The sequence below is a fragment of the Amblyomma mixtum genome, chromosome 2 (genome assembly GCF_055824585.1).
Source record: "Amblyomma mixtum isolate Tamu chromosome 2, ASM5582458v1, whole genome shotgun sequence".
Taxonomy (NCBI): Eukaryota; Metazoa; Arthropoda; class Arachnida; order Ixodida; family Ixodidae; genus Amblyomma; species Amblyomma mixtum.
The window spans coordinates 232,419,169-232,445,053 of NC_143013.1; the positions used below are offsets into that span (position 1 = coordinate 232,419,169).

The 25,885-nt window shown below is 44.8% G+C and overlaps 1 long non-coding RNA gene across 1 annotated transcript in view; it reads left to right on the forward strand.

Moving 5' to 3' along the window:
- Positions 1-1,029: 1,029 nt before the first annotated feature.
- Positions 1,030-25,885, forward strand: part of LOC149362966 (uncharacterized) — a 62,903-nt gene continuing 38,047 nt past the window's right edge. Inside the window, exon 1 of the long non-coding RNA XR_016288546.1 lies at positions 1,030-1,229. This is a non-coding gene — a long non-coding RNA (uncharacterized LOC149362966). The remainder of the gene's footprint in view (positions 1,230-25,885) is intronic.

Below are 25,885 nucleotides of genomic sequence, written 5' to 3' on the forward strand. Positions count from 1 at the left end.
CCTTATTTTTTCTTGCGAACACCTGATAGATATGAAATAAGCGCGCTTGCACCAGCAGACCTTGAACCGTCGTGCGCATGCACGCATTTTTTCCCGCCTGCCGATAGCGTCAGTCGCTGGGAGGCAGCGTTTGAGTGAGGTAGTGCGCAGTGCTCTCGTCGGTTTTTTAGTGCAAGCAAAATGGCGGTGCGAAAGGAGCAGCGCTAATGCATCAAATTTTGCCAGAAACGGGGCGACAGCCAAGTGGAAACCATTCGAAATATTCAGACGGTTTTCGATGATGATGCTTAGAGCAGCACACAAATTAAGCAATAGTACAACTGGTTTAAAGATGGCCGCACATCGGTGGAGAGCGAGCCACGCTCCAGTCGGCCATCAACATGCCGAAATGGCCAGGTCATTGCCGAAGTGAACGCTCTGGTGATGCGGGACCGTCGTGTGACTATCCGAGAAATTGCGGAAGAGGTGAACATCTGTAGTTTTTCTGCACATCCCATTATCACCGAAGATTTGGCCATGAAGAGAGTAGCGGCGAAATTCGCGCCGAAGCTGCTCACGGTGGAGCAAAAGCAGCTTCGTGTTGAAGTCTCACAGGACACGCTGGACTCCACAAACAGTGACCCCGACTTCATCAACACCACAATCACTGGTGACGAGTCTTGGGTGTACGGGTACGACCCGGAAACCAAATCCCAGTCGTCACAGTAGAAGCATTCCACGGCCCCAAGACCAAAGAAGGCCTGCCAAATGCTCAGCAACGTCAAAGTGATGCTGACTGCTTTATTGGACTCTCGCTGTGTGGCACACCACGAGTACGCACGCCCCAGGGTCAAACAATGACCAAAGAGTACTACAGGGGTGTCCTCCGTCGCCTACGCGATGCTGTGCGGCGCAAGAGACCGGAGTAGAGGTCAATAGGAAATTGGCGCATCCATCATGACAATGCTCCTGCACATTCCTCGCATTTGATTCAGATTTTTTGGCGAGAAACCAGACTCCTGTAGTTCGGCTGACTCCTTACTCTCTTGATATGGCCCCCTGCGACTTCTGGTTGTTTCCGAAAATCAAGAGGCCATTGAAAGGAGCGCGATTTCAGACAAGAGAGGACATTATGGCTGCAACGACATCTGAGCTAAACTCCATTCCAAAAAAGGCCTTTTCGGAATACTTTCAACAGTGGCAGGACATCTGGGAGAAGTGTGTGGAGTCCCAAGGAGACTACATTGAAGGTAATTAGGTTTCCAACGCTCCAGTTATGCCTTTTTTTTTTTCTTCGGCCAAAGGTCGGATACTTTTCTAACAGACCTCGTAGCCCCCTCATTCGTAGTGACTCACCTAGATGCCGCCTGTATCTTGCATAAATCTTTCTTGTAAACTTGATCATTTGAAAGAGGGACATAGAATCTAGTAATACACTTCCAGTTTCTTTACGTCACCACATGAGGCGATGTTGCTTTCAGAGCTCCAGCACATAGAAGCCCTATGCACTTGTTCTACCTTTCTGCAAAAGCGTGTTATTCACTAGCGCACTCTGTTATGGTACAGAATTTATGTGAAATGTGAGCGAAGTGAACGAGCAATGGTGTCTTTTGATTTCAGGCAGGTAATGAAGGAAGTGCATACTTGGTTATAGTCTGGAGGCAGGCTTGTTTTATTGGAAGAGCTTTACTTAACAATCTGGAGCAGCATCTGGGGGCTGTGAATGTCCCATTACAGGTTAAGTATTAATTTAATGCGCATCTAAGTAGCAATTATGTTGGCACAGCTCGCAGATAGCTTCCGGGTGATCCTGCTCACGCTGTCTAGCCGCACAGCGACGTGAAGCCATCTCCACCAATGCGTGCCTCCGTATCACCGATCTATCTTCTGATGTTGCGTTCGACACTGCCGTCTTCATCCCGTCCTATTGGCGGTAGTTTAGCAGACCGCTCAAAGTCCTTAGCTGAACTCCTTAGCTCCTTAGCCCTTGCTTCAGGCACAGCCTCCGCACCGGTTGTCATAGCCTCTGAAAGATAAATTAGCTTACTGTAAATGCCAGCGTTCCAAATGTTTTTGCGTTTGTTCCCAGAACTAAGGAGCCAGGCAGATTAATGGGCATTGTTTAAAGAAGAGGCACTGAAGAGAGCCAGTTTGACGTTAATCTTAATGGGAGTAGGTCCCGCCACACTCAGTGTGATGACGGTGACCGCTGACTGAACGCATATTTCTAAGAATCCTTGTAAATTATTTATCACCAAACAGTAACAAAAAACTAAAAAATGAAGGCACTGATACTAGTAAAGAGCTGAAAATTCAGATGGATGAATTTGTGGAAGAACGCAGTTTTGAAATTTTGTATACATCCTACGTCTTCAATTATGAACGGTATTTGACGTTTGTCACCCTTATTAATCTTGCAAGTAAAACACTTAACTGTAAAACCAGCACTTACAGGCGTTTGCCTCCTACGGTTCCAATGAGGCTGCTAATTTAAGTGGAAAAATGATAATAAAACTAATGACTAATGAAACTATTACTGTGTCAAGTTAGACATTCTCCACAGTCGCGTGACACTTGAATTAGGATGGATAACCAGGCAGAATTTGTCGCCTTACTAGTCAAACATTTTGACGAGGCTGGCGACGATTTGTAAGGATGGGTCAAAAGGCCCAGTTATCGCGCACATATCAGTGTGTTGAAGAGATGAAGCTTTGTTGCTGTACTATGAGCAGGATATATTTGGAACAGGGCTTACACAGGCCACATACAACGTAAATGAAATGAAAGCCAAACAATTAAGTGCTCGCCAGTGAGGTTAACTCTGAAGGCACAATGGTGGAGGAGGTGCATGTTTATTTGCAGTAGGGTTTCCTATTTAATACAAATATAATGCCGGCGTAGGATTGCTACAATTTAATGAGGCAGTTGAAAATATCAGGGTGGTGTTCGAAACTCAATCCTAGAATATTTTTCTGACTGCACGCGCAAAGTAAGGTGAAGAACACGTTCCATCACCGTCTGAATTTCTCATATTTCTGGGATGAAAAACCATGTTAACAGAACGCATGCCTGGTCCCGTTACAGATGTGTTTCTGAAGTTGTAGTATCGAGCTGTATCAGTTCTCTGGTGCGGACACATGAAGACCACCATGACGGACGACGGAAAACACAGAAACAGTCGGGGCTCAAATATAAACTGTAAGGTGCAACAGGAAATTGTTTGTCTTTTTCTACTACTACCTATTTCTCTCCGCCTCTGTGCGCAGTATATTTCATGTTCACAAAGAAGTAGCCAGCACAAATTCTAAGCATAGCAAAATCCGATGTGTTCATCTCTAATCTAGAGTAAACAATGCAACTTTAGCAGAGCAATGCTGGCTGGAAAGTGCAAATAGCGGCAGCGCAAACGCAACGCAGGCCTGCTTGCGTTTCAACGGAATGGTGCTGTCTGTACCGAATGCGATGGCTTCCATGACCCTACTTCAAACATTTTTGTAGGTTGTGGACTCTCAACCAACTTGTTTTTACTGTAAAGCTGGATTCTTCTAAAAAATGCAGTTTTCAGCCGTAACCTTATTCTGATCTCAGTAATTTATAGAAGCTAGTGGAAAACGATTGCGTATAACGGTGCGTGTGATAATTGAAACATCTGGCTAGAATGGCGTTTCTTACCTGAAAGAAGAAGGACGATAGTCAAGCACCCAAAAATGACGGTGTATTTCATAGCTCTCAACGAAGGATGTCTGCAAATCAAAGGCATGAAGACAAATGCGGATTTGTTTTTAATCCCGACCGCCTTATTTCTACACCCCAAATTCCTTTCTATTCTACACGTCGTTTTACCTTTAGTCGCCGTTTTTTGGCGCCCATCGGAATTACGCATTCCCCTGGCTAAAACGCTATCCATGCATTGAAAAAGAGAGTTCGTTACTTCTTAAGCGCAAAATACTTACGATTGATTTTGTGGAGGGATGTAGAATATTCGTACACGGTGTCATTTTGTACATAAGTGTCATAGGGCTTAGTGAGGTTAGGAGGACAGATAAGGCGTATATTGGACTAAGGGGCGTGAACGTACCGCGATAGTGGACAGACTAGAATTTTGTGTGGGATTCCTTGTCAATCAGGATTTAGCTGGCAACATAGAGATTTAATGTTTAGTACTAACATGAGGACGGCAGCTATTGTAATTCGACTTAATAACAGGTACAAGATTAAAATGCGGCAGGCCTACGCGCCTATATACATCCAGCCAAGATAATCAGACCGTTGAAAGCTTCTATGGCGAACTTGTATCGGCATTGAACAAAGCCAAAACACTGCACACACTGTACGGTTGGCACCTTTAATGCAATGATAGGCAAGGCGCAGACCTGAGACCATACGGTAGAAGACTTTGGCATAGGCTGTAGGAATTGCAAAGGAAAGCTGTTAGCAGAGTTCTCAAGGAAAAAAAGTCGGAGAGGGCATTTAAGCTCCTGCTAAAGGGTACGACACGATAGCGTAGCGGGTTAACTCCCATATATGCATGTCCTTTGCTTCTTTACATTCATGTATCCCTTGGTGTTCTAATCGGTGGTGCCGTGTTTGAGCGATATGCCACTTCCCTGCGATAGCAGGGGCTCCTAGCGGTGGGCCCTTGTGCGGCCCAGGTTACTCTTCCCTGGCGACCAATCATTAGCTGGTCGCTCGGGAACTAACTGCCACTTTGGGCAGTTTGCTCACTATCCGCTGGCCACGTTGTAATGGTGCTGAAAGGTCACGTGACCTAGGTGGCCCACCTGCCTCTTGGATGCTCTCTGGTCGCCACTTGCCAGAGCCATGCTTGTGAGTTTTCGCTCACAAAGCAGACGCCTGCAACGCCGACGCCGATTTTTCTTGACAACGGAGGCTTGAATGCTAAGGCATTAAAAACAGCCTGTTTGCGTATTGAAGGATGCGAAATTCACCTGAGAAAAAAATATATTACCTGCCAGGTGCCTCAAACTGCCAACGCAGCCCCACTTCTCTCCCACCCGACCCCCACTAATAGGTTTTGGAAACCTTCCTCCTCGAGTTCTTGAGTGCGGCAGCGCAAGCTGCCCTCGCACGCCGGGCGCGCGAGGCGGCGAGGTCTAGCGGCATCCCGGACGAGGGACGCGGACCAAGAAGATGCCGGCACTCCTGTGCCAGCTTATCATCTATGTTTGATTAACAAAGGTTTGTTCTTTCTCTAGAAAAAAAATAACTTTTGTTCAGCGCCAAGTATGAAGACGCATACTTGCCACGCATATGGGAAAGGAAAGATTTATCCATGAGATTTATCCATCCCCAGTGTCATAGCCGTTATTCTTCCTCTAACAGCACAACCAGCGTTCCTTCGATCGAGTTTAGATAAGCTTGACAAAAGTATCAAAATTATGGTAGTCGTCATCGTCAGCAAGATGTCTAATCTAGCAAAAGACCTCTCGTCATATTATTGCTCCTTTCTGAAGTCCTAGTAGACCTACCTTAAATAGAGAAGTGCATAAAGAGGGTTAGGGAATATCTTGAGATATAGCTAGTGAACTCTAAAAGAAAAGAGAGCCACAAAGCTGCATGCCTTACTCCGCTTAGCAACTCCAGTTGCACCGCTTCACCGATTGGTTTTCTTAGAAATGTTCCTTCGCAAAGCGATGCTGACTCTCTTGGGTGTATACTCGGCATTTGCCGCAGTTCATATGAGATAGGTTTTTATGCGTCTTTGTAGTTTTCGGTGCTCCTGTTTTTCTATGTTTAACGTCGGAACCCTACAGGTCCGCCGTAAAAGCTTCCACCTCAATTTACACGTCTGCAAAGCAACTGTGATGCCTCTAAGCACCAAAGTTTATGGGGGAATTCCTTGAAACATCGCGACGCTTTTGTCACATTCAGTGAATTCGATAACGTGTGAGGGGGATTCTTCGAAATGATACTCTACCCGTCCGTAGATACTCACTCTTCACAGAGTGCTAGTTCAGTAGATGAAGAAGCGGGACTTGCTGTAGTGCCTGTGTAGCTAATAGTTGATCGCGCTTCCTTTTTATGGTATGCGGCAGGCTGCACGTGCCGAATGCATATTGCTGCTGTATCTTTAATTCATGAAAACAATTCCCTTCATTCTCGCAGCTGCACTACGCAACTAAAATATGAGTGACCAGCGTGGTATTGGCTAGCGCAGCTACTTTGGGTAACATGTTCTTACCATGAATTTATTTATTGTGCAAAGGGAGTGATATGCCGGCAAATATAATCGGTTCAACGATCCACGGCGTATAATTAAACATAGTACGAAAACAATATGGGCTACTGCGCAGTTTGATTTGTGTCCAGTGCTGCGAAAAAAATAAGAATACCATCACAGCGGTCCACAGTGCATACGACGCGACATACGATGTTCAAATAAATGTTCATTCACCTCGGGCTGCACAGGAGTGTTGCGCGCTTTTCGAAAAAGTATAGACAGAGTTCAGTTTTGTTATGAAGTTTTCAGCTGCAAGTTTTTTTTCCCTCTAACATTTCTTATTTGTCAGCTTCGCGATTATTCAAGCTTGAGAGGATGAAGGCGGAAGAATAGCTGCAGGGCTTTCGTTCGCCATCTTTTGGAACTTGGGGATTCGTATCTTACAATAACTGGCTAAAGTTGTTCGTATGCATCTTGTTTGCAATGTGCTACAATCAGTGCGTTAGAAATTCCGCCCCCTCTTCACGCACGCACATACAGTCGCTAAACGATCGCGCTCCTACCTTCGCTACTCAGTTTTCATGAAAATGGGTGTAATAATATTTTAATTTTGTATTATTGTCTTAACTAGGTTGCAATAAGGCCTGGAGAGCCTCGGAAGCAGTCAAAATGATTAGAGACAGTTACAAATCCACAGAGAGATGGTTTTTATGTGTCTGCGGCACATTGTACCTACAAAAATTGCAGTCGCTCCACTAGTGGCTGCACCTGTCCTGCTTACATCTTTACTGCTAGCTTTATCACCCGAAAATGGAAGCGAGAAGCTGATAATACTGAGGCAGTCTTCCTACTCCACCAACCGCGCCACATTAGCTTCATAGCTTTTTGCGTTGAAGGCCTATATAGCTGCTATACTTTTCTGTAGAAGCGTTTGTTATGCATTAGCGCAGTGGACTGACTGCTATCATACACACTCTTATATACTTCGGGGAAAACCTTTTTCATAAAACGTTCGACAGCGTCGGCTCTAGCCCGCCCTCCTGCAGGTAGTTTAGCAGAATGTTGAAAGGTCCCGGCTTCAGCCTTTGGTTGAGGTTGGACTGCGTTGTCTTGTAGCCGATATTTAATTGCCCGGTTAACGAAATCGGCTTCAGCTCTTGCTACAGCCACAGACTCCACAGCGGCTGTCATGGCTTCTGAAAAACAAATTACTGTACAGTAAATTCTTGCGCTGCATTAGTGTGTTAAAGTTATTTTGGCAATGAATAGCCACATTGATTCATGGACATCGTTTAAAGAACAGGAACTAAAAATGGCCAGCTTGACGTTCATCACATGTGTACAGGTCCGGCAATAGTTAATCTCATTCGGTAATCCCTAATTGGACGGAAATCTTAACTTTCCTTGCTTAATTTTTTCAGAAGGTAGAAACAAAAAAGTGAGAAATCAAGATAAGTTGATGGCACAATGTTAAAAATGTGCGGAAGATCATGAAAAAAAATTCAGCACAGAAGCTTCCTTAAGGATCCTCGCGAAGGGACCGTTTTTCGCAGAACAAAATTTTAAAAACTTGAGCGCATATTAATTTTTGAACTGTTGGCAGTATTTGATATTTGTCGTCCTTCTGAGATTTCCGAGCAGAACACATATTATCTCTAACAGGAGTTCTTTCATACGTTCCACAGCCAGAGTTCAAAAGAGATTGCTAATTTCCGTTGGACAATTTTACTATAATTAACTCCTAATGGCGCTAGTAGCACTTCGACTTTCTCAAAAATAATTACGGTGATGATACATCAGTAGCGATCAATGCACAGAACAAATTGGCCGCCTTTCTCGTCACCGATTTCGACGAGGCTCGTTAAGTTTGAGTGGGGTCGTCAACTGGCGTAGTAATCTCACACACATTATTCTGTGAAATAAGGCAATATTGCGGAACAGGGGAATGAATTTAATAGCTAAATTGGTGACACCGCTCACATCCAGGCTCAATAGACTAAAAGCCAAATTACTAAGTATTTTCCACTAAAAGTAATCCTGAAGGCACATTTGTTGAAGAGTGTGTGTTTCGAGCAGGGCTTGCCCTTGAAAACAGATTTTCGGCCTGTACAGGGTTGCGAAATCACGTGGACCTTTGAGAGAGAAAGAAGTATGCGTGAGACCCACCTCTAGAGTACAATCCTGACTAAACGCTCAAGATGAGATGAAAACGTACTGCATCGACATCTGAACTCTTCCCATGTGTGGAAGGAATATACATGAGGCAGAGACTCTGTTGCAGATGTGTTTCTGAAATTTTAATAGCAAACACTATCCATCGTCATGTACAGACGCAAGAATACAATGAAGACTGACAACAAAGAACAGACACCGCACGATTGATAGCTTAAGGTGCGAATCATATTTTTGTTGATATTCCGGTATTATTTTCTTTTCGTCTCAGTCTCTGCGCACATTATACACTGTGCTAACAAAGAAGTAGCCAGCTCTAAATCAAGCATAGCTGTGGTAATGTACTTACCTGTAATCTACAAGGAACCAAACCAGTGCAGATAAGAAATTGTGAATAGGACGATGTAAACAGCAAGGCATGCATGTTTGAATGGCATCACATTGATGTTGACTCTGCGGTGTGCGATATGGCTGACATGATCGTATACCTAACGTTATTGCAGGTTCTGAGGACACAACGGGCTTTTTTCCCCCTTGCAGCTGAAGGCTTACTGAAGCCACGATTTTTTTCACAAGAAAATAGTGGTATTCAGCTGTAAAGGTTTCCAGATCGCTGAAATTAACAACAGTGTTCATAAAAACAAACATCGCTAAAAGTGGTGCATTTGACGAGTGAAATGTCTTGTTAGAGACGCGTGCCTTACCTGCGAACAGAAGCGTAAAGACTGCCAGACACTCCACAACCATGGTGGACAACATAGCTCTCCACGAAGGGTATCTGAAAATAAAAAGGCTCGAAGGAAATGGTTGGTTTGTTTTCAACCCTGAGAACCTTATTTCTAGGCCAAAGCAAATCAACTTGCCTACTCTCCAATGTGTTTAGCTTTTTAGATGGAATTTTTTATTTCCATGAAGATGAGATAATTTTGTATCTGACTATTATTATCAGGCCTTCGGAAAGATTATTTGTAGAACTTCCTGCGCGAAATACTGGGGATTGATTTAAGGCAGGGATTTGCAATCATACAGCACCATAATTGATGACAATAGCAGATAAGAAAAAACAGCGATTCATTCTGTAAAGATACCCATGATTGTGGAAATACTTCGTTTGCGCAATGTGCCCTTTACGGCTCAAATTACTGGGAAACAATTGTATTTACTGGTGAAAAAATGTGTTCGCGCAAAACTGGCTAACGCCCTGCTACCCCTGTTAAGGTTTCAAAAAATAATGTTTTAGCATTCACTATGACGCATAAAAAGTTTATATGCGAGATTCAGCTTTCGAATTACAACTTAAACAATGGAATCGTAGGAGTCTCCTCTAAAAAATCAGCGAGCTCGCTCTGAACACGTGTGTACATAGCTCGTCAACAGGTTAGGCGCCACTGCGCCAGATACCACACAAACATTTCTTATGCAAAACTATGCCATTCAGTTTATAGCAAATTCGGCATGGAACCATTTTTATTGAGCGGATTGGCTTACAAGTGCTCGCCAGGTTGAACTACCGTGTCGGGATTATTTTCTGAAATATTTAGTATTGAGGAGATGCTTTGACAAGAAGCAGCTTTGCTGCAAACAATTCAAATCAGAAAAATTAAAATCCGAGCCTCCGATATATATTTGAAGCACTTTCATAAGAAAATCTGCGTTATATTGTGGGCAGGAGCCACTACGGTGGTTCATGGCCCTGAAATGCACGCGGTGGCGGAAATCAATGCGTAGTGGCTGAAAAATGTTTCCAAAATAAGAACACGACATCGGTGACAACTTCTAAAGATAAAAAATTTCAAAATGCTGCAAGCCACGCAGCAAATTTCCTTATTGTTTAGCACACATTTGCAGTAATGAAGTAAATTTTTTATGAGGACGCAGACGAGATGAGCAGTCTTGCTAAACGCCCTGAGTGGCTGTATTCAAGAAGGGTGCTTTTTGTAGCTGCGCAGCGCATATTTTTTTTAAACCTAATGCTTTAACCCTTTGTTGCATGCGGAATAACTACATGCGCAAACTGTGATTTTTTTCTTGTTTCGTGTCTTTCTGCATCAGAAAAAAACGGGGAAAAGTTTTTCATCTCTTTCAAATGTTTATTTTGGAAGATACAGAATGTCCACTACAGAGGACAACATGAATACCAGCTCCGGTAGGGGAAAGTAAAAATGTTTATGTTTGCCTTTTCTACCAGGCAAAGTTCTTCCAATAACAAAAGGGCACTTTAATCTTCATTATGGAATAAAAAAAACAGTCACTTTTGCCGTCAATGCACAAGAACACTTTGCACTTCCCGCAGAGGTATGTTGTCTTCCGCTTGCAGCCATTCATTTTGCACCTTTGTGCTGCGCACGTTTGCTGGCGGGGGAAGTGGCTTACGCTGTCGTACCGCACGTCTGCGGACACCGAGCTTGCTTTCACAGGCGGCCTTCGTTTCGCTTCGGCTGAGCATGCTAGTGCATTAGAAAAATCAGTTTCATCAACCGTGGTCCTTGATTCTGCCTTGATCAGTGCTATCGCCACCGATAACTTGAAGTGGCTTAGCTGCATCTTACACTCTGCAGCAACACAGCGGTATAGCAGCCATGCGTTTACGATAGCCAAATCGGTCAGCTGAAAAATTTCTCTTTTGTACCATTTTTTGTCTTGAGGTGGGTCCGGTACATAGAAAGCAGCATGTCGCACTTGTCGATGCCGCCCATATTTTCATTGTACCTTGCGATTAGTGCTGGGCTTTCGACCTCAACGTGTTTTTTTTTTGTTTTCGGTCAAACCGCCTCACTTTTACAAGTGGGTTGACACCATGCACATTTGAGGCCACCATTACAAGCCTGTTATCGTACCACTCACAAACGATGATGCCATGCTCTCTATCGACTTTGTAGTCGAACGAGCCCCTGCCTTGTTTTCTCAGCTCTTTTTCAGGCATCAACGGGCATTTAGCTGTCCTGTTTCTGCGCAGGGTGCATGTCGCATACAGTCCCTTATCCTTTAGGTGGGCCGGGAGCTCTGGGGACGCAAAGAAATTGTCAAAAAAAAAAGGAACGTACTTCGAGGTACAGCTCTGGCAAGGCGCAGCACTACGCGTCCTGACGGGCCAATAGTCTGGGGTGCGTCAGGCGGGTCGGACTTCAGGTTGTCTCCGTGAAACTCTATTTCGTGAACATACCCGGACTGACCGGCCCTTACCCAGACTTTGAATCCCCATTTTTTTGGCTTGTTTGCCATGTACACCTTTAGCGAGTGCCTTCCTTTGAAGGGGATGATCTGCTCATCTATTGCCTGGCCAGACTCTGGTTCAGCCAAATTCTTGAATGAAGCATTCAGTTGGTCGATCATTGGACGAACTTTCTGGAGGCGATCGTAGCCTTCCTCAGAACTCTTCTTTTCTAATGCAGCATCGTTGAGGTGAAGAACTGATAATATTTCCTCCCATCTGTTCACCGTCATTGCGTCAGCAACCATGTCCTGCCTAGTGTTTGAGGACCAGTACGAACGCCTAAAGGAGATGTCGACTATTGACATGTACATGCATATGCCCAAAAAAACCTCCATTTCATTCTTTGTTATCACCTTCATTTTTGGACGATTAGATATTCTGTGCCTGTTAGATTCAAATGTTAGCAGCTCAATGAAATCCTCACCATACATGAGCTTGAACATTTTCAGTGGAGTTTTGCCTTCAGCAGCTGCAGCCTTAGGCTTCAGCTCGTTTTGCACTTTGGTGCAATGAGGAATATCTCTCTTATCCCAATGCCATACCTTCGGCTTTTCCTTCTGAATGCGACGCTGTTTTGGTGCGCCCTCGCCTTCAGCATCGCTGTCAGTGTGAACGTCTTCCTCCTCACTCGCACTGCTATCGGTTATATCACTCCATCTGTCCACTTCTACTTCGTTCTGACCATCATCATCACTGTCAAAACGATCATCGTCACTACCAGATGGCAAGTCTTCTCCAAGTAGCGCATTCACCTGGTCCAGTCGCAACGGGACATCCAATAGTTTATCGATTTCCGCATCGGTTAATTTCTTCTTTGAAGCCAGAATCCTCCTAATGAGAACAAAGCAAAGCTGCGTTAAAAACTATATAGAAGATAATAAATAATGCACTCAAATCTCAGCAGCAGCAGTAAACCCGTACGAAAAGCCTCACATGGGCATGTCGTTTTCCCGCCATGCATGGTGTCCACCACAGTGGACATTTGAAACAAGTTGCTCGGAAAACCGACGTATGTTTTACTCAGTCGTAATATCAATGGCGCGTACCTAACAGTCTCTTTTCTGGTTTCCGCATAATTATAAATCGCAAATTAGGGAAATGTGCGAATGCTAAGCCAAAAAGTGAAGACAAACGTCACTTACCCGCTCGAGCAGGGGGCAGCCATCTTCGTAGCAAAATTTAGAGGCAGCCGCAGTATGGTGGCGCCATCTAGCGCATCGAAAACGTACCTTTTTTGTCCACTGTAGTGACCAGCATGCACAGGCGCACCTGGCGTGCACTGAACTTGCTCTAAAAATCGCAGAAATTTGTCCACTGCAGTGGATAGCATGCAACAAAGGGTTAAACTAAAAAAAAAATCACATCAAGCATATTTTACCTTTAATTCGTTAGTAATTATCACGCATGCTTTATAAAACTATATGCTCTCAATGGAAGGTTAAAAGCCATCTCCGTTGATCTTGCTTTAACAGTCGACGCTGTGTCTCAAGGATGAAGTTGAGATGAGCTATAGAGGAGTATCATCATGATTATTCTCCTCATTTTTGTGAGGCTGTATGCGCTACACCAAAACACCTCTCATATATCATACCCAATAATTCTGGACAAAAGCATTTAGGTGCGGGAAACTGTTTTTGCTAATGTAGAGAGGGTTATGGGTTTTCTATGTAAGTCTTACCTTCTCGACGCGATCGACGGAAACCCTTTAAAAGAAAGCTTTTGCTAAATATTACAAAATGCACCACTGCCTTCTATATTTTCATACCAGTACCTTAAAATTTTTAAATGTTAAAAATTTATTTCCGACAATGTTGGACTTCTGCTAACTTCTGTAGTGTCAATACTCCTATCTTCAACAGAGAGGTGCGAAGGAAGGATTAGAAAAATGTAATGAGAATTGGTACTGAATTAATAACAATGAACAAAACACAAAGTTGCATGCCTTATACTGCTGCGGAGCTACAAGTGTTGCGCTTAATTTCCTTTTGAAGTTGATTTTATTGAGCTGTGTTGATATCTTCGCGGTATATCCGACAGTCGAGATGCTTGTGTACTATAAAGGTATTTGCGCCGCTGGCGTCTTCAGTCCTCCCGTTTCCCTAAGAACTTGACGACGCGAGCTGACTGGTCAGCCGCAAATATTTTCGCATGAATTTTCATGTTTTCAGCATGGGAGTTCATTACGAAAAACGCAATATTATTTTGCAATGAAGTAATGCTATCAGTTGTGACAACACTTTGCAGCAAAGGCCTACCTTGAAGAGATATCCTCCGGCCCAACAACGGACACCATCCAGAATTTCTTTGTTGAGTTGGTGAGGGAGCGGAGCTGGTTGTAGTACCTCTATCTACAGGCGATGGAGACGGGTACTTTTTAGCCTATACAGTTGACTGCATGTGTCGAGTGCAATTTCCGGCAGGTTCTTTAATTTATGACAGCAATGCGCCTTCATTCTAGCAGCAGTTCGGTGCAACCGAAGTCACAGCGACAGCTGAGAGTCTCATTGTGACTAGCGCACCTATTTATGCATACATGCTCGTATCACAGATTTCCGAAACGAGACAAGGCGACCACAAGTATTGGTTATAGGTTCAACGATCCGCGGAGTACGTTTAAACACAGGACGAGGAGAGGACGGGCTGGTCTGCAGTTTTTTTTTTTTTGGGGGGGGGGGGGGGGGGACGGGTTGAGCTCTGCGGAACAAAAAAGGCGACTATCACTGTGGCATGAGGACTACTATAACGTACAGTGTAAATCAAATGTTCGTGGGCTGCAGTGCCTGTTTTGATTATATAGTTGGACATGTACGAAACTCCCGTCGCTCAAAATGTTTTTAAGGAGTAGAAGAAGTAGTATTCTTACCTCTGAGAACCTCGTTAGATTATCAGACGTCTTAAGTGCAAGAACACATTTCTTAAAAGCAGACTACATAGACGAGCAACATTTGACGCGCCCTTTAAATGCTATGATGGTTTTCATTTGAAAGTGACCAGTAGTATACTGGCAGCCTGCCTACTTTTTCTAGGAAGCCGCTGTTTTTTATATTATACATTTGTGCTGTACAATAAGAAGTGCATACGACTCAGAGAAGGACTTCAATATGCCTATTTTCATGAACACTAAAGCTGTTTATTTAAGAAGCGATTAGCGCGGTATTTTCGGAACTGTTTCTCCTAGCCTCAGTTTATCAAAATATAAGAGCGAAATGGCATGCAGACCGCTTATATATTGCTATTATGAAACTGACAAGATCTTTGTATCCTGAACGATTGCCTAACGCTTTGCTTAGGTACTAAATGTTACGTATATCAGTCAATACGCCCTTATTTCAGTTTGAGTACACTTAAACTTAGGGCGGCAAGGAAAAAACAGCGAAATATATTCTGCTTCCCAGGCCTCACCACCGCTAGAAATCAACAGTAGCTACAAGGTCAGAACAGAAAGACATCTGGAAAAATGCCTACAAATTTAAGCCCGCTTACGAAGAGGTCTGTTCGGAGAAGTAGAAGTATTTCATATAAGTGATATTACACACTCAGTAAATATTAAGCATATATTCCACGAGGAGTTATACAACATGGGGCCGCCGTGGTGGCTCAATGGTTATGGTGCACGGCTGTCGCCACGAAAGACGCGGGTTGGATGCGGGCCCCTGCGGTCGCATTTTGATGGAGAAGGAATGCTAGAGGCTAGTGTACTGTGCGATGTCACTGTATGTTAAAGAGCAGCAGATGATCGAAATTATGAGGGTCCGTATTAATAAGGTGTCCCTGATAGCATGAGTCGCTTTGGTACATTAAACACGACAGGGACTAAAACCAAGTATTTCTCAGCGTTGTATCTGAAGCGGCGAATTATCCTTCGGCAAGTTCTCACTATTCTTTTTTAAAGAATAAGAATCTTAGGTGGCAGGCATGTCAACAAAAGTCTTGTTGAAATATCAGTTTAATTTGTCTCAAGCCAATTATGGTTGTTTATACATGGGCACTTTTGGTTGCTTTGGTTTATTCGGGTTCAACGTCCCAAAGCGACTGAAGCTATGAGAGACGCCGTAGTGAAGGGCTCTGCACATGAGTACTCGCGTCAGTAGTCTTGTATGCCATCCATTCAGCCATTCTAGTTTTTATGCGAAGCATACTAGCCGCACAACCGAGCTCTTCCTTGCTGCGCCGCGCACGGCCGCGTAGCTACCACTTGACCTTCATCGGCGCACCACGTGATATGACGTCACAACAGCTGTGAAAGCTGGGGCCTCGTGCGCTCGCTTGCGGACGCGCAGCCTCCGCCGGCGGCCTAACTCCCGCTCCTACCGCTAGGAGATGCTGACGTCACGCAATTGTATAAAAGGCGACGCACTCGTTGAGTCAGTCGAGCAGCGAGATGTCGGCCAGGGAGGGGGCGGCTCGCCGGACCGCAAAGCGCAAGTTACAGAGCCACGGGAACGGGAGAAGAACGAGAAGTACGGCTTGCCACGCGACGTGCACAGTATGCAGCTAGACGGCAGCGTTCTACAACCCACTGGGGTAGCAGCTTGGACTGGATCCTGCATCGAAATTTGTCAAGAAAATATGATATAAGCGATGTTCAAACAAAGAGCCATTACTTTACTGATCATCATAGTGTATTTATTGGTTTGAGAAAAATAAAGGAAGAAGCAGAGTAACACATGAGTTGTTCTTGTCTATGAAATGGCTAACCAGGTATAGCCAGGTATTGTCTTGTCTATGAATGGCTATCCAGGTATAGTCAGGTAATGTTTAATTTTTTTTGGCTACTATGCTTCGCATCCTAGGCTTGACCATAAGCTAAGCCAGGCCATTTTTTTATCGGCCGCTGTCAGGTTCCTGTGAAAAATTAGGAAAATCAGTTTCTTCCTTCCAGCATATCTCGTAAGGGCAGTCAGTTATGCTTCCGAAAAAAAGTCATGGTGGATGGCGTCTAAGCTGCACAGAAGGCTCGTGCGGTTCAATGATTGGAAGCGCAGCACTTTGATCACACCAACCGAAAATGCGAAAAATATCAATCGCAGCTCATTAAAGAAAGTCTATACAATTCGCGGAACAGTCACTGCTTCGTGAAAGCACCGGACTGCAGTTTATTTTTATATATTACTTTTATATCTTTTGAGACCAAAGGATGAATTTACAATGTGACTTATGTACGTACGTGTAGAATCGTGCCAACCAATTCGCCTATAATTTTGCATAAATATATACCGTTTGTTTTGTTTAAACATCGTGTTCGCTTTATATGAACGGGGACGATTTTCTTAACAATTAGCACAGGAATTGTTTAGCTCCTATTTTCGGGAATATACTTAGCACATCACTAGGAAACATCAACGAACAGAGAGGAAAACATCTTGAAAGATTCGTAATTTGCCGTCCCAATAGTGTCGAGCTGAAAAAGTCCACTATTTAAATCTACGTTTATAACTGTAACACGAGATTCCGCTTCAGATTCCGAAGCGTTTTCACTTTACATTACGTTGAGGCATGGCAATAGAGTGCTTCATGCATACTTGAAAAGTTCTTGAGCACGCCTTTTATTTCTGAACTCATAGCCAACTTAGACCAACGCTTCCATGTAGCCTGTCGCTACCCGCGTGCGGCGCCAATGGCACTAGGGGCTCTTCTTGGACGTTGTGTTTCGCATCAGTCGGCGCAGAAGTAGCGTTCACTATTTCCTCTGCTATCGAAACACTCAGCATCCTGCTTCCACGATAGGTGACCTCCGCACTCTCTCCGTGGTAATCACAAATTCTTTGGACACTCTTCCGCTCTCGCGAAATTCAACTTCATTCATCGGTAAGCAACATGCAGATGTTTCTCGGAAGAACCACTTTTTGGCTGCGCATGCTTTCGCTCTCGTCATACTCTCATTTTGTGATAACCAATCTCTTTCTTCCACGTTAACCGCCCTCCACACAGCTCCCATCTCAGCCACCCTCTGGTTCCCCACTGCTCTCTTCTTCCTAAACTCTCCATCTTCTACATTATGCAGCTGCCAGTTGCGCATCCCTCGACTGTGACTATAGCACCCTCTTTCCACGAAAACCAGGGTGTCGAACCGGAACTGAACCCGAACCCTAAATCGGAACCGAACCCGAATTTTCGCCCGGAACCGGAACCGAACCGAACCCATATTTTTTTCGCCATCTTGGAACTGAACCCGAACCGGAACGATTCAAAGGAACCGTTCCGAACCGGTTCGGGACCCGGTTCAGCCCCACTTTTTTTGCATCCCGGCATACGTATTGTTTTCCGACAAAATGATATGATCTATCGCATAGACTTACCCACCCGTAGCTGTCTGCGCTGGGAAGTGCGAAAATAGTACCCAGTATATGCGACAGCAAACTAACAGGAGGTCTGGTGCCTGGGAAGAAGCCTAATTGACGCTTCTGTAATGTACTGCCGCCAATTCTAAACACTTGTACGTCAGGTTTATGTGAAATCTTGAGTTATTACTTCTCCCTTTTAGATATTTGCGTAAATCTTTAATCAAAGTGTTAGGACTGCTCTAACTCAGTAAAGCATTATAGACACGAAACTTTTTCTTGCGTGCTTTCTTCTTTCAAACGATGCGTTAGGCGTTGGTGTACATGGAGCACCGCGTGGTGTTCAACACATAATAAATAATTTATGCTTGAATTTCTTCTTGATCTTGTTTCGGTTTCACCAACATAACAATGACTGTGACGTGTAGTGGAAATTAGGTCACGTGAGGTGCTGTAAACGGCAATATAACTGCTGATACGTCGTTCGTTGTAATTATAGGTCTTGAAGTCGGCTGATATAAGTGCTACAGTGAGTCAAAACAACGTGTCAGCGTTTGTATTAGTTTTCCCGTGCCTCACGTGACTTAATGTTGAACCCAGGTCAAAGCCATCATTCGGTTGATGAAACCGACACAGCATGGGAGAAAATTTTGTTTTCTAAATTATTTAGTGGCAGTAAGCGAATACCACACGGTGATCCATGTATTCTAATATCTATGGCGTCATTTAAAAGGAGACTTCCAGGTAAAGTATGCGAAGTCCTTTTGACCTAGCATTTGAAACTGTGACGTAATCACCAATTAAAATTGCGACGGGCTTCAAACTTCTCCGCAGCGCACAACGCTAAGTGGGGGACGCATGATGACGTCATCGAACGTATCCGTACATTTTCAACGCATAAACGCCTGCTTTGAAGGGGAAAAAACCAACGGAACCGAAGTCAAAGCCCGCCAAACGTTGTTTGGAAGCGTCCAACGAGGCGCGGCAGGGCGTGGTTGACGGCAGCAGTAATTTAAAATCATACCTTCCGTGACATCACACTGAACTTCCCCGCACTCTTTTGTTGCTTTGAGAAGAAGTGCAAAATTTAATCGTCGATTACGTCACTTTTTTAAATGGTAGTGCAAAAAACTTAGCATCCTTTATCTTCAGCCTGTATAGATTTGAATCATTGAGAATCGCGAAATTCTCAAAAAGTGGCGCAGTTGCCCTTTAACGTGCACTGACATCGCGCAGCATACGGTGCCTTTTGCGTTTCGCCTCCATCGAAACGTGGCCGCCGGGGACGAGTTCGAACCAGGGTACATCAAATAAGTAACCGAGCGCCCTAACCACTGAGCAACCGCAGTGGGTAGTGCAAAATTTACTTTTGTAGGCGCTCATTGTCTTAGACAGCAAGTTCTAAATAAACCCCTCACGATGAGCCTGTAGGGCAATAAAGAAAAAAAAATGGCTCAATGGCTATGGAGTTCAGCTGCTGATTCCAAAAATACAAAAACCAGCGTGCTCTGTCGCGCGTCGAAAATCCCCAGCTGGTCTCCGTTAATCTGGAGCCCCCCACTACACCGTCTGTCATATAGCCCCAATGTCTACTCGACACGTTAAAACTGAGATATTACTACTAGTATTACCAAAAGAAGGATGTATAAATTGGTGCAGCATCTTGTTTTTTTTTTTTTAGAATCCGCATAGTCTTGTTTGCGCGCGACGGAAATAAGCAACGAAAGGCGGGTTCTTGGCTACGGTGGAGATGTACTAAAAAGGAAAAAATTAAATACCGATTATACAAAAGGGCAATGCGGAAATACATGTGCTCGCTGGCATGCGATAGTGATTACGCCCAAAAAGATGCTACTGCGATGGAATGTAACTACGATGAAGTGATTTGGTTATGCCGATTCGCTGAAATTGTTCTGCTTCTAAGAAAAAATTTCTGCCAGTCGTCAGCGCGCGGCTCCATCCGCTGTTTTCGCACTGCTCGATCTTGAATTCTCTGTCTGACGACTTATATCTACTTTTCGCAGTCACATTTCCCGTTCTTAGTGTCTGACGCGACAGGCTTATGATTGTTAGTGTTTTTTTTTCTTAGAACGCTTGGGTGATTGAATACGTTGAGCCTTCACAACAATCTGCCTCGGCTATATCGGGTACAGGCGGGTATTGGGGGGTGGTGAGATGGGTTGAAGTTTTTGAAGGTGCATTTTTACCAGTGAATGCCCTGATGTGTCGTCCACCGGAGTGTGCATCAAGGATGGAGGCTGCACGCACGCAGCGGGGTTATTTTCGGGAAAGCAGGCTATACTGCTAACGCAGTAAAAAGAACAACTAAAAGAGTATGCATAGTCTTACCTCTGACTCCGAGTGGGATTCGTACTAATGGCGGCGCAACAGAAAACTCTGTTTACAGATGCTTCAGGCTATTCGGCTATCTTGTAGGCTTCTTTTTATGGTTGTTGCATGGAATATTTGAAACCTCTCTGACCCTCCTCATGCCTTACTTGACCGCGTCGAATTCAGCGATCTCGTCATAGCGCCTGACGTCACCATAACTCCCTGCGTCCGCCCGCACGTGAAAATTCCAGACGGTGCACACACCATGAAAGGGGAACCAGTCAGGAGGTTGAACTGGCGCAGCATATTCCTCCTGCGTTAAAGTGCACTGTGTCTGAATAGTGACCTCGTGGAACGAGGCGGTTCTGCGTCCTATGAACACGAAGAGTTCGCACGGAATTCAAGAGTTTTTCATCGCAGACATAAATGTTATAATGAAATGTGTGATGTCAATGGGTTTTTTAAGAGACTTCTTAAGTATGTTCTAAAAGAATACAGCATCATGACAAAAATACCATTTTCTTGCTGAAATTGTTTCTCGTTGCTCGCACAGGTTGAAATGCACTGACTACGGCACAAACGCCCCTTTGGCGCGAAGGTAGTACGTCCAAACATGTAAGGTCCATGTCTGAAGGGTGAAAAAGGTTTTTGTGGCCGATTAAAACTAAGTCGAGCCCACTTATAGCGAACCTGACGGTCCCGCAGGTTCCATTCGTTACATCTGATGTTCGTAAGTGGATTCTTCTTACAACAGCCAAAAATACTAAGGCCGCTAAAAGTGGCAATTATTTCTTACAAAGCTGCGTTATGCGTTCCTACTTGTGCAAAGCAGAGCCTGCCGTGGTTCTTTCCAGGCTATCTAGGGCGGTCATTTAATCCTCGTCGAGACCTTGCTGCCCACGATCAAATTTAGGGACGGGGTATAACTAATCATGGATGAAGTGTGCATGGCAACTGGTGGCAGGTCGGCCACGTAAATGAGATTCCTGGCAGTAGGAAGAGCTCGCACTTGGTATTCAACGTCTCCGTCAGAGGAGGCGCTTCTGCGATTTTGTGGTCCGCAGGAACGTAGTTATCCGAGTAAACATCCGGTCGGGTATGGATCAACGAAGCGTTGCCAGAAATCTGCAATCATCTGGTCACGCGTGTTTTCGAGCTTCTTCTGTCGTTACTGGGCTGATGCAGCGACGAAGCAGTGCAGCGCTTGTGGCGCAGAATGCATCCGTTGCACTGTCAGCTATATGACAATGCCTGCACATTGCAGCGGCGCCAAAGTGAGACGATGGCTATGCATACCACGTGACCGGGATGGCCAGCAAGGATTTGAAAAATTATCTAATCGCTGTTTTTAGTTGATCCGCGAGATTGGTCAGTAGCTTCGCTTTTGACGATGCCCCTGTCTCACGCGCACCTCGCTTCTTCTACTCAGGATGCTTTGCCGAGCCGGCGAGCGCGTAGGCAATGATTGCCCTCGTTGGCCATCGACGCGGGTTTGGCCGGCGGTTACTTACTATTTCAGTAGAGAATTATAGCATATCGTTACCGTGTTTACATTAGCATTTACAGTGTTACCGGACGCCGGACTTTCCGGTTAGCGCTGCGCACAGCAGTGCCGCTTTGTAATTCCATTTCTGGGTTGACATGTTCCTTCCGGGGCGGTGTAATGAAGGTTGAGAGGCGCTATTTCATCTGCGTGCTTAGCGGAAGGACGACCTCTACAACCTCGGGGTAGTTCACCACGCCACCTCGTTCGCTATAACCGAGTGGTGTGGCCAGAGTTGTTCGTTGTATCTGCGACGAATTTCCTTTGCCCTTATGCATATTTTCACGGTAGCATCACACCCGCTCGAAATAAGCGAGCGTTCGTTATATCTGTGGCCATTAAAGTGGGCTCCACTGTACATCCGGTGACTTCGCTTTAATACACTAGTATCAAGAAAGTTTAGGTAAGGCTGTAGATGTATGGGTAGAGGAAGTAATGACCGATCGCAACATTTGTCATCTGCCTTGCGGAGAGGCCGTACAGGTAAGTAAAAGCCAAGAGTGAGAAAACAATGAATCAGCACTTGCGAACATGTACAGAAAAGACAGGCAAGCACTTACTCACCTAATAAGCATAGCTGCCAGAAAGGGGTTGTTTGTAGCTTTGGAAATAAATGCCTGAAACAAGTTGGTGGACAAATGGTGCACGCCAGATTAACCCCTCTGTATCACTCTATCAAGGGCGCAAAAAATTCTGTGGACGCAAAGGTTGCCTTTGATAGCGCCCCAGGAAGAGTCCCAAATATTCTATCACGAACAAATTTCTTACTTTACTATAGTGAGAAGCCACGATTAGCTGAGTTTTTGAAGATACTGAGCTATAGAGGCTCAGGATATATAACGTGAGTCACAAAGGCGTTGTCGAATAGGTCATTTATATAAAATATCTTTGGTAAGTTCTTTATGTTAAGGAGAGCCAGTGCTCTCACGAGGCTCTCGTTGGGTGGGGAATGGGCGGTGGAGGGATTCTCGAACATTTTCTTACCATGTAGTAAAGGCGGGGGCGGCAATTTTGGGGCCCCGTAAGTACACTGCGTACTTACGGGGCCGTAAGTACACTGCGTACGAGATTTATTACTCGCGCTACGGGGTCTCCAGAACTGCTCAAGCAGGAGGGTCTTGTAGATGCAAAATGTATCGGCTTTTCGTCCTACACCTCATAAGGTGGATTATAGCGTATACACACAGCCGATTTTCATTTATTTCGAGTTCATTTTATTTTGCGGCTCTTACCGTAAATTCTTCTTTTTTCAGCGGACAATAAATAAAATGGCGAAAGTGAGAACATCTCGCATTAAACAATTTTTTCGTGCTCAAGTAACGCAGTAAACACGACAAAAGGAAGAAAGGACATGACACGAGCGCTGACTAACAACTGGTTATTTTATTCTAGAAAAAGTATATAAAGGCGCAGGGCACAAAAAACAACCCCCCCCCCCCCCCGAAAAAAAAAACAGAACAAAGGTTAAAACTTAAAAACCATACTGCGCATGCACATCACAGTCGAGTCGTGACGTCTTTTTCAACGAAATTCGAAGGGTACATTCGATAGTAGACGGCACTCCCCTATCTCCTGGACCTCACACAATGCCAAGAAAGCCTGACTCTATAACTACCAAACTGACAGACGGTGTAGCAACACGCTCATCTGCTTCCCCACTTAGAAAGGCAAGTGTCCTGTTTAATCACACTGATCGAATTTTTAGGGAGATGGTGGAGGCCTTTATGATCAGGAAGGATGCAGATGATTCACTTGCCACATAGCGCTAAAAAGACACGAACACACAGGGAGACACACAGGACGGGCGTTACGCCCGTCCTGTGTGTCTCTTGTGTCCGTGTCTTTTTAGCGCTATGTGGCAAGTGAACGATTGCCAACTCGCCCAAGCTTCTACTCTACTGATTATACTATACTGATGCAGATGAGCGTGTTGCTTCACCATACATCAATTTCGTAGATAAGGAGCCAGGCTTTCGTTGCAACTGTATAAGGTCAAGGAGATATGGGAGTGCCGTCTACTATGGAATATAGTCTTCGAATTTCATTGAAAAAGATGTCATGACTCGACTACGATGTGCATGCGCAGTATGTTTTTTAGTTTTAATTTTTGCTCTTCTGTTTTCTGGATTGTTCACTGTGTCCTGCGCCTTCATATACTTTTCCGAGAATGTAATAACCAGTTGTTAGTCGGCGTCTGTGTCGTCTCCAGACTTCCGTTTGTCCTGTTTCCTGCGCTTCTTAAGCAACCGTTACCAACTAGCCCACTTTTATGTTCTCGTAAACAAATCTTTGCATTTTTTATTTTGTATAGCGATGTGCAAGAAAAAAGAAAACGCATATCACTGAAACCCATCTGCGTTCTAATTTTTTTTTGTCCTGAACCCGTTTGAACCCGTTTGAACCGGTTCGAGACGGTCCGAACCGGTTCGAACCGGAACGGAATGGCCCTCTGGAGCCGAACCCGGAACTGAACCCGAAAGGCGTGAACCCGAACCCGAACCGAGCCCGAAAAAATACCGGTTCGACACCCTGACGAAAACCATCATTCTGAAAGTTATCATAACAGCTACGCTCCAGTTACACATTCTCTCGGGGTTCTCGGTACCCACCCCCATCGCAACCACTCTCCGCACGTGCATTCCACTGGTCTAGCCGAACAGTGAGGATGGTAAAAACAGCCAAACGCCTCACTAAGTCCGAAGAGTGGACGAGTGCTATGCCCTGTTCACTACACTGAGGGACGCTGAACGCAGAACCCAGCCAGAAAAAGAGAAATGACCGAATTTTCTGGCACGTAACGCACCAAGCGCAACAAAGGAGACCGAGTGCACTGTCCAGTGAAGAAAAGAAGATGATTGAGGCGCCTCGTCAAGGCGCGAAAGATGCACCATAAACACTTCCTTTTCTAAGCACAGATGGAGGCAAATGCGGTGGCGTATCCAGCATCCACAGCATCGCCATCTATAGACTACGCCGTAAATCGCTACACCTTTCCTGCGGTACACATGAGAGCTACGAACTCTCTATACGAAGGTACAAACAATTAATGTTTGCTCATACGTTTGTAGTGCTTGCTAAAGGATAAAAGGACTATGAACAGGACGTCGGAGCTCCGCTGGCTAGCTCTTGCTGCGTGCGCTTTTTATTCCGGTGAGTGTTTCACTTACATTGATATCAGCGCGCGAAAAAAATAAACCTGAGAAGTTGGTTATGAACCGGAAACGAGAATCTTGAGCGCCACATGGTGCAGTAAGACGGAAGGAATTGCACGCAACGCTCACTTATACTAGCTCAGCACCTGTTCACGCGCGCAAATACTAGCTTTCCGCCAAGTAGCCACACCCTCCGCTATTGATCAAGCCCAGGGACAAGGCAGATGTAAGTCATCTCTGTACATGCAGAATGCGAAGATCCCACTTGAAACATCTTGCACCCGGACGTGTGTCTTGGGAGGGTCTCTCTAAACCAGTCCGCGTTAAGGTACGTCTGTCTCCAAGGGTCCTCCGAACATTACCTATGTTGAATCTCTATAAAAGGCTATGTGCCCTTCCGGAACAATTTCTTCGGATGCTCGCGAATGAAGTATATTTATGACCGATCGGCATTCGGATCGCTTCTTCCATTGGCAGATTATGAGCAAAAATTTGTGGAACACTCCATGATCCCCGTGGAGCAGTCTGGCCTGTTCTGCCGATATTGATGATGCGACATGATGTGTCCGCAACATGGTGTGTATTGCAGGGGAGCAATTTACAGTGAAGCAAGGCAAATTCCGCGCAAACTACGTTCCTTCAGGCAGAACTCGTGCTACTTCCTCCGAGAGGGTAGAAGGCGTCGCTGGAATTTAAATTGCCCTGTTACTTGTAAACGTCATATCCGAGGTAAAGCAGGGAGGGTCTTTGCAAAGATAAACATTTCTGTTCTATTTACATGGCTTTCCTGGCAGTAGAAAGCTCAATCAGACCACAACAAATAGAACAGCAAAGAAATTCATCGCTGTCGTGAAAAGTACCTGGAACGACGAGTAGTGAATACAACACAGACGGTCCTCCTGTCACTATTTAATTCGCTCAGTCAGCTTTCCTTCTGGTATAAAGTTCTTTCTGTTATGATTTTCGCTAGAAACGAGTCTCTAAAAAATGAGAAATTCCGCTAAGGCTCCTTTGAAAAGCAGGACGATCGCA